This window comes from Vicugna pacos, chromosome 13, assembly GCF_048564905.1.
Source record: "Vicugna pacos chromosome 13, VicPac4, whole genome shotgun sequence".
Lineage (NCBI taxonomy): Eukaryota > Metazoa > Chordata > Mammalia > Artiodactyla > Camelidae > Vicugna > Vicugna pacos.
Genome location: NC_132999.1, coordinates 58,368,600 through 58,377,133, shown reverse-complemented (window position 1 = coordinate 58,377,133; position 8,534 = coordinate 58,368,600). Strand labels below are relative to the sequence as shown.

The 8,534-nt window shown below is 46.8% G+C and overlaps 1 long non-coding RNA gene across 1 annotated transcript; it reads left to right on the top strand.

The window, feature by feature from the left end:
* Positions 1 to 2,572, top strand: LOC140700806 (uncharacterized). The gene is made up of 2 exons (XR_012079507.1): positions 1 to 255; positions 346 to 2,572. It is a non-coding gene; the product is annotated as an uncharacterized lncRNA (long non-coding RNA).
* Positions 2,573 to 8,534: the final 5,962 nt, after the last annotated feature.

Sequence of the window (8,534 nt, the reverse complement as noted above, 5' to 3'; positions counted from 1 at the left end):
GGTCCTGCAGGGGCTCTTCAGCGTTGCTGTCTGTAGGTTTCTCCTTTGTGATGACAAGGTTCCTAAGGAGAAACCCTGGAAGAGGACGGGTCAGCCTGGTGAAGACTGGCTCCAGCGTGGAGAGCTGAGTGGAGAGATGCAATATGTAGATCTTCTCTTAATCTCCTTGTTTCCACTGTGGCCCCTGTTCTTGCCTTGAGCTGTGGTTGGCATTCATGAGTTCAGGGACTTTCTGGTTCAGCTGCTCCCTGGAAGGTATTTGCCATTTTCTGCCGCATGACAGGGAGGAATGTGGGCAATCTAAGTGTTTCTTACAGACTTTCAACCCACCGTCCTGTTTTCCAGGCGTCCTCCACAGCCCGCCCTTCAGAGAGGCCTGGTACCCTGCACGGAGGCTTCCGGGTTTACGAGGCATGGGGCGCACCCTCCCCCTCCCGCCGGTGCCCTCCCTGTGGGCAGCCTGCTTTCCGTTTCCTCTGCCCTCCGACGGTTAGTTATCCTTGGACGTCACTCTTCCTGCTTCCACCGTGTGTTGACATTTTCGTCTTCTGTGATGTTTCTTCTCTGCCCCTGTGGGTTTCTACATTAAAAAAATTATAATTCGATTGGAGTTTCGGGGAGGAACTGATATAAATGCATGTTTATCTGCCATGTTTACTACTTTTAAAAGAAGGAAACACTTCATCCTTAACAACAGCTCCAACCTAAGCATGGAAACGAAGATGTCTTGAAAAATAAGGCACAGAAATGACAGGTTTTCAGGAACAACACAGTGCCTGGCGTGTGGTAGCAAGTCATGTGTCATCTTTACGAGGAAGGCATCACCCCACATGAGAGAAGAGTGAAAAGAGGCTGAGGACTGATTCTGATCTGGGAGAAATAAAAGCTGAGGCAGGTGTGGGTTAGGGAATTTGGCTTCTTCAAGGTTTTGCATTTTCCAGCAGGACCCCTGGGAACCTGTTTCTAGTAGGGGATATAATTGACATCTGGAGTCCTATTTGCATGTGAGGTCAGTTTTTAGATGCTGGAGATATTTAAACATATGTTCAGTCCAGAGGCACCTGGAGGGAACAGCAGCTTTCTGTGTTTGGAAAGGATGTGGAGAAAGACAGCTTCATGATGCGGGGTGGCATCATGCCAGGGCATCACCCTGGCACTTTTCGCCAGTTCAGCCTCCATTTCTCCTCCTTTGCCCTCTGACAATATCTGGATGCTCACATGGGTGGTTTCATTAGGGCAAGTTGAATCTGTTGTTTGCATTCTGATTAGTCGCTGATGGGGACCCAGGCTTGGCCCGTTGTCTGAGATGCCCTTGTTTGAGACTTTGAATCCTGAGAGAGTGACGAAACATTGGGGAAAATGGGTGGCAGTCACGCGTCTCAGCTGCTGTTCCCTAACCAGATGCTGGCACCTTGAGAAGGCTCTCCTGGTTCTTGTTTCCAAGCTCCGGGAGATGTCTTAGATGTTCTTGTACCAGTTAGAGTTTGGGTGGCAGCTACAGTACTGACTGTGGCTTTCTTAAGTAAGAGTGAGGTCTCTCTCGGAAGGATACGGAAACTAGACGTTGGTGGGAGGCTGGAGAACCAGATTCGGAACCTGGGCACGGATCAAGGCTGTTCTGGAGGGTTAAGAAAGAGGTAGTGTGAAAATAATATTTCAGCGGAAATAGTCCACCAGGACAAATCGGCAGCTGCTGAGTGAGGCATGCTGCCCGGCCCCCACGGCTTCCCTGCAATTACTCCTAACTGTCCCTTTGTCTCTGTTCCTCTCTCCAGATTCAGAGTCTCAGGCGGGAGGGTGGGGATTGCCAACCCCGAGTCACATGTCTGCCCGCTGATTGCCCGGAGCTGGGCAAGAAGAGGGAAGACCCTTCCCTGGCCTTTTGGCCTCTGTAGTTAAAGGTGAGGCAACTCACACCACACCTGATGGCACTGCCCCAGAATAAGAAAGCACATTGGATTCTAGGCAGCCAAAGCGGGGTGAGCCCACCTTGCTGCTGGGTTCCATTCTAGGTCTCCCCACCTTTGTATGGATTCTGCAAACCCCTAAATTCTTTCTAATAAATCCTCTCTGTTGACCAACCAGAATCCTGCATCTTGGACTTGAAGGTCCCTAACTGAAGTATGTCTCATCGCTCCCACGTGAACTCTGTTGAGTGCATCCTTGAAGTTTGAGAATCTTGAAGTCTGGACTCCCAGTTTGCTCTTGTCCCATTGGCTTGGTTGTATAGGGAAATAAATAACACGCTTGTCTCTGGCTGACAGCAGTTTAACAAGGATGCCCCTGAGGAACATCTTCCACCTTCTTGGCCCAAGAGCCAGCTGTTCACACTGAGGTCAGATCCCTGGCGCGTAGATGTGGGGCCGTGGAGTGAGTCCTCGTGGCCAGTCCCTTCAAGTTTGGTCCACTTAAGCTTGAGTACTCTTCTTCAAAGAGCTCATTGTTGCAGGGGTCGGTGGGGGGAGGCAATTTCACATGACAATGAGCATGACACCACTTTGCCCGAGGTGGGCACACCTCGCTTCCCCGCACTTCACTCTGCCCCGCTTTGCAGGTACTGAAGTTTTTTTTTTTTTTTTTTTTTTTACAAAATGAAGGTTTGTGGCAATGTGCGTCGAGCAGGTCTTTTCCCAGTAGCATTTGCTCACTTTGTGACTCTGGGTCACATTTCAGTAATTCTCGCAGTATTTCCTACCCCTCCGCCCCATAAAAAGATTATGACTCACTGAAGGATCAGGTGATGGTTAGCATTTTTTCTAGCAGTAAATTACGTTTTAGTTACGATCTATACATTATACCACTTATTATTTATAACTAAGATGATTGATTTCTTGAATATGTGCAAGCACATTTGACTGTCCTTTATGACTGTGTTACCACATTCTGTTGATTCTTATTTTGTGCTTGGCTTTATTCCTTTGATGACTATGTAAGTTTAAAAAGCTAAAGCGCTAATCTGTTCTTAGAAACAATAATCAGTACATATATGTAAACTAAAAAATGTGCAGTATATTGTATATGTGTATTTACATGCAATATAATGTGTATGTGCAGTCGAACCATAATAATTCTACCTAATAAAACTGAAAAAGGGAAAAAAGATATATACATTGGGTTTTTAAAGATATAATGCTATTGTACACTTAATAGACTATGGTATAGTGTAAGCATAACTTCTGTATGCACTGGAAAACCAGAGAAATTTGTGTGACCCAGTTTACCGTGATGTTTGCTTTCTGCAGTGTATCTCAGAGGTAGGCCTGTACTGTGCTGTGGTTAAGGACTTAGCACCTCCGGGGAAGGAGGTGGGGAGCCGGGTGGAGGCCAGAACTCGCCCAAGCTGTGCGTAGCACGTTCTTGTGCACGTAAGCTTGCTGTTTTGGAGCAGAGGGTCTGTGTTTTCCAGGAGCCCACAGTGGCCCAAATACCGCAAAAGGCTGACTTGTTTCCTGAGCTCTGAGCTTCTTAAAAATGACCTTTTAGATAGCAGCGATGGTCGTGTCACTAAAATGTACTCAAAGTCATTGAGTTGTATGCTTTACATGGGTGGAGTGTCTGGCAATTGAATCATATCTCCAAAGAGCTGTGAAAAGCAGACCTTTTAGGGCTGAACCTTTTTTTCAGCTGGGGGCAGCTGAACAGTGGCTCATCCTGGGTCTTCAGCGAGCGTGGGTGCTGCTGGGCTCGTGTGAGGCTGCCTGTTGTGTGTACTGCTTCGGCTCTGGATACACCCAACTGCAATGAATTTGTGGTCTTCTAAGTGAATTGTTTGGCCCCTAATCCTGGACTGAGGACCATGGCTAACTCCATGGTGGGTAAAAGCTGATTCTCATTTTATCTCTTGCGCTATAAATTGTGGTGTCACGGCAGCAGTGAGGGTTACCCAGGTCCCACACTTAAATACCCAGTTCCCTCCAACTGTGTTTCGTGGCCTGTTAAGTGATTAAGTGTTGCGGGATTGTTAATGGTTATTTGGGGGGAAGTGCTAAACAGCGAACTTGAGACTATTGTGTTGAAATTAAAGCCAAAGCAGAAGAAAAAGGAAGCCAGGCCCCCCACTTGAGGTCCCAAGAAAGCATCAGAAAACACGGTCAATGTCAAAAGCATTAAGTAAAAAGAACCCAGGTGTACCTTGCATGCAGCCATCCAAGTGCAAGGCTGACCGTGTCCTGTTCCTGGTTAATTCTCGGACGGCTTTCCATTGCAGCTGCAGAGAGTCTGTGCCCATTGCCACCGCATGGGTGTTGGATTAAGGCCACATCCCAGTGTGGAGTCCACCCTGATCTAGTATGACCCCGTCTTAACTTTACTGCATCTGCAGAGATCTGCTTTCCACATTCACACATTCCAAGTGGACATGACGTTTGGGGGTGGGCACAGTTCAGCCCAGCGTATGAGCTCCTCCTTCACCTCTTCCCGCCTCACTCAGTAGCTCGTGCATCCTCTCACTTGCCTGCTCTGTAAGCCAGAAAGTCATTGCAACATTCTCTCTTCAAACCCTTTCATTCTGCTTCTGAAACATATCCTACCTGTATCTGCCTTTCTCTCTCCTTCCCGATCACCGTGGTGATTCAGCTAGCTAGCATCCGCTACCCCTGCCCCGGCATCCCCGCTGCCCCCGCCCCGGCGTCATCTTGTGCTCCAGCCACGACGACAGGCTTTCAGTGCCTAGAATACACTTTCCATGTCCTTTCCTTAGCACATGCTCTGTCATCCTTCCCCTCACTGCCCTCTCCACACCACCCCCACCCCTGCTGCTGCTGTGCTTTTACTGAAGAATTTACCCATTAATTAGGTGTTTGCTTACATGTCGCTTTCTTGAAACATTTCTCTGACCCATAGCCTAAGTCAGGTCCCCCTGGCGACCTCATTATACCCTTTATCTTTCTGTGTGGCACTGTCCCTTGCAGTTGTGCTTTTGTGATTGCCTGTTTAATCCATATAGACCCTATTAGACTCTGAGCCCCGTGAGGGCATAGGTCACCTTTTTCATAGCCGTGCCGCCTGTGCCGTGGAGAATGCCTGGCAAAGAATAAAGGCTCAAGTATTTGAATGAATTAATCCTGGCCATCACCTCCTGTCCCTCCCCTGTCCTCAGTTAATTGTTCATCCGTTGAATGTTGAGTGTCCGCTGTGTGCCTGGCCTTGTGCAAGGCAGTGGAGAAAATAAATGTGTAACCTAACCTCCTTTTGGTGTTATGCCTGGGTTCTCCCTTTTTACATACACTGACCCCTGGCTGGTCGGAAGCAGACCTCAAGCTATAGAAAAGGATGAGCAAGCTGATGTATACCTCTTTGCTCCGGGCCCGTGTGACCTATTTTTCTGTGCTGTTTTTCCTCTACCCTCTTATATTCAGTGCATAGGGTCCTGCAAATTAAACAGACAAAAGACAGATTAACAGGAGAAAAAGGTTTATTTCATATGCTTGAGGGTGGGGGAGGTGTCTCACAGAAATGAAGGGAAAACCCCAAAGAGATGTTGAGACCTGGAGGCTTATGTACCATTTTAATAAAGAATGATACATTCAAGGAGAATTGACAAGATGAAGGAAAAGGGGGAGTAAATTGTTGGAAGGTGAATAGATGTGGGAAACTAGTGGAAGATCAGGGTCACTTTAGTAATTGTTATGCATGTTCCTCTGATGCCATCTCTGGGCTGATGGGAGTCCAGAGTCCTCTCTGGTGACTAAGAGTGGTTCTGCCCTTCCTCGTACGAGAAGAGGGAGGGGGACACCTTCCCAAGGGGACATCTAAGCCCTGCGTAGGAAAATAGGAGGAAGCTAGGGAACTTTATTTTCAGTCTGATGTTTCTCCATTGTCTTTGGCTCAAAGCGATCCTTACGTGAAATCAGCATATTTGGGGGGCATATTCTGATCCCCTTAGCTTGTTCAGGTTCTGTGCTGCTGGGTCCCTAGTGTGTCTGTGAGACTTCTCATCGTCAGGGATGAATCCAGGAGGCCAGGGCTCTGCCTCCAGGAACCCAGTTCTGGAATCCTGGCATGACTGGCAGTGGTTCTTCCCAGAGTCTAGCACTGGACCAAACACCTTGCATGTTGATTTTGTGCATACCCCATTGAAAGGCACAGATTACTTTCTAGGTAAGAAGTTGAAGCCTGGAAAGAGTTTCACACTGAGCGCCCAGCCCTCAGGTCTGGCCGGGGAGTTTGACTCCAGACGATGCTTCCAACTGCGCTGCTGTCGCCACCTGGGTTCTCTGGGTAGCAGACTGAGCCAGAGTTACTGCTTGGGGAGTTTGTTGGGGTGTGTTCTGGCGTCCCCTCTGTGGAAGGGAGGAGGCGCAGCAGGGAGGGACAGAGGGGGACGTCATGCCCCACAGCTTCCATTGACCCCGTGGCTTCCTGCAAAGGGCAGAGAATATGCCACTTCGCATACTGGTTATTTGGAGCCAAAAACAATTCAGAAGGAGCAGATACAAGAGATACTGTCTACCCTCCCACTACTTGCCTAAAATAAGACATAAATTTGTAAAGATGTCCCCCTTCCTCTCTCTACCAGGAAGGACAGGAGTCAATCCCCTGGAGACCACTCAGCTTTCATCAGAGGAATCTACACCCCAAACCACCGCTTACACAGTTTGCTGCCCTAGCGACTCAAAGTCCTTTCCTCTGTCCTGTCATTTCTCTAAAAATGTCTTGTTCCTTTATTAAGATGCTGTATAAACTCAAGTTCTAATCACCCCCCTCCCCTGAGATCCTTATCGCTGAGTGCTCCCTCCCATGCATATGCAGAATACATTGTTAATAAGCTTCTGTTTGTTTTTCTCTTGTTAATCTGAATTCTGTCCATCTCATTTGCAGGACCCCAGCCAATGACCCTAATATGAGTAGATAGTAAAAAGAATAATTTTCCTTCCCTACACTTGGGAGCTGAAATGGCCCATGAGAGTGCCCCATGTTGGGTGAGAATGACCAGGGCCTCATACGCCTGTCATCGGTCATGGGAGGTGGTCATCCCCAGGAGGCCATGACGGCGGGCCTCCCTGCAGCACAGGAAGTCCTGCAGGGCCTGAAGCGCCACCGGCAGAGGGGGCAGCCGGTCCTTCCTGGAAGGGGGTGGTGTTGAGTTTCCATTGCTGCACTCCCCTGCTATTCTCTTTCTTCTTGTGTGTGATTCTAAAACTTCTCACAACATATCCATAAGTGGGATTTTCCCCCAACTTAGGTAGTTGTTGGAGTTCTTGAAAGTTAAAAATTACTAATCATTTTAAGGAGATCTGGATGAACTGGCCATATGGTCCCAAGCTCCTAGATGAATTTCTTCCTGAAGGCTAGAGGCCGTCTGCTCGGTGTGGCAGACAGGGCTGGGTTGCAGGTTGCAGATCAAAGCCCCTGATAAGGGCAACTTAAAGGGGATTTCTTGCCATTAGGGGCAGAGCTAAGCCTTTCTAGTTAGCACGATGAACAGAAAAGGGGCATCAGGGTGTCAACGAAAAAGTAATCAGTTGCTCTAAGAAAGAAATGGAAAATTTTATTCGAGCCAAATTTGAGGATTACAGCCTGGGAAGAGCATCTCAGAAAGATATGAGAACTGTTCCACCAGTTGGAAATCAAGGCACAGTTTTATAAGTTTTTTGAGACAGAGGGCTATACATCAATTGACATATTATGGACTGTTTACATAATCCAGGTCTAAGTGTCATCTGGTGGGTCATGTGACCCCTTATAATCTCAGGAAGGAGTGTTATCTTTTTTGCTCTTTATGATTGAGCAGGTATTCCTGCCAATGGGGAAGGTTTGGTAGATGCATAAAGCAGATATACACCAACACCACAGAAATACAAAAAAATCATAAGAGAATACTATGAACAACTATATGGCAATAAATTGGACAACTTAGAAGAAATGGACAAGTTTCTAGAAACAAACAGTCCATCAAAACTGAATCAAGAAGAAATAGATCATTTGAACAGATGAATCACTAGAAATGAAGTAGAATCAGCAATACAAAACCTCCTTGCAAACAAAAGTTAAGGACCAGATGGCTTCACTGGGGAATTCTATCAAACATAAAAAGAAGAGCTTATATTGATCCTTCTCAAACTCTTCCAAAAGACTGAAGAGGAGGAAATACTCCCAAACTCATTCTGTGAAGCTACCATCACCCTGATACCAAAGCCAGACAAAGACACTACCAAAAAAGAAAACTATAGGCCAATATTGTTGATGAACATAGGTGCAAAAATCCTTAACAAAATATTAGCAAACAGAATCCAACAACACATAAAAAAGATCGTATATCATGATCAAGTTGGGTTCATCCCAGGGAAACAAGGATGGCTCAACGTACACAAATCAATCAACATGATACACCACGTCAAAAGGAGAAAGGACAAAAATCACATGACCATCTCAATAGATGCAGAAAAAGCACTTGATAAAATTCAACACCCATTTATGATAAAAACACTAACCGAAGTGCGTACAGAGGGAACATATCTCAACATAATAAAAGCTATTTACGAGAAACTTACAGCCAGCATAATACTCAACAGTGAAAAGTTAAAAGCCTTCCC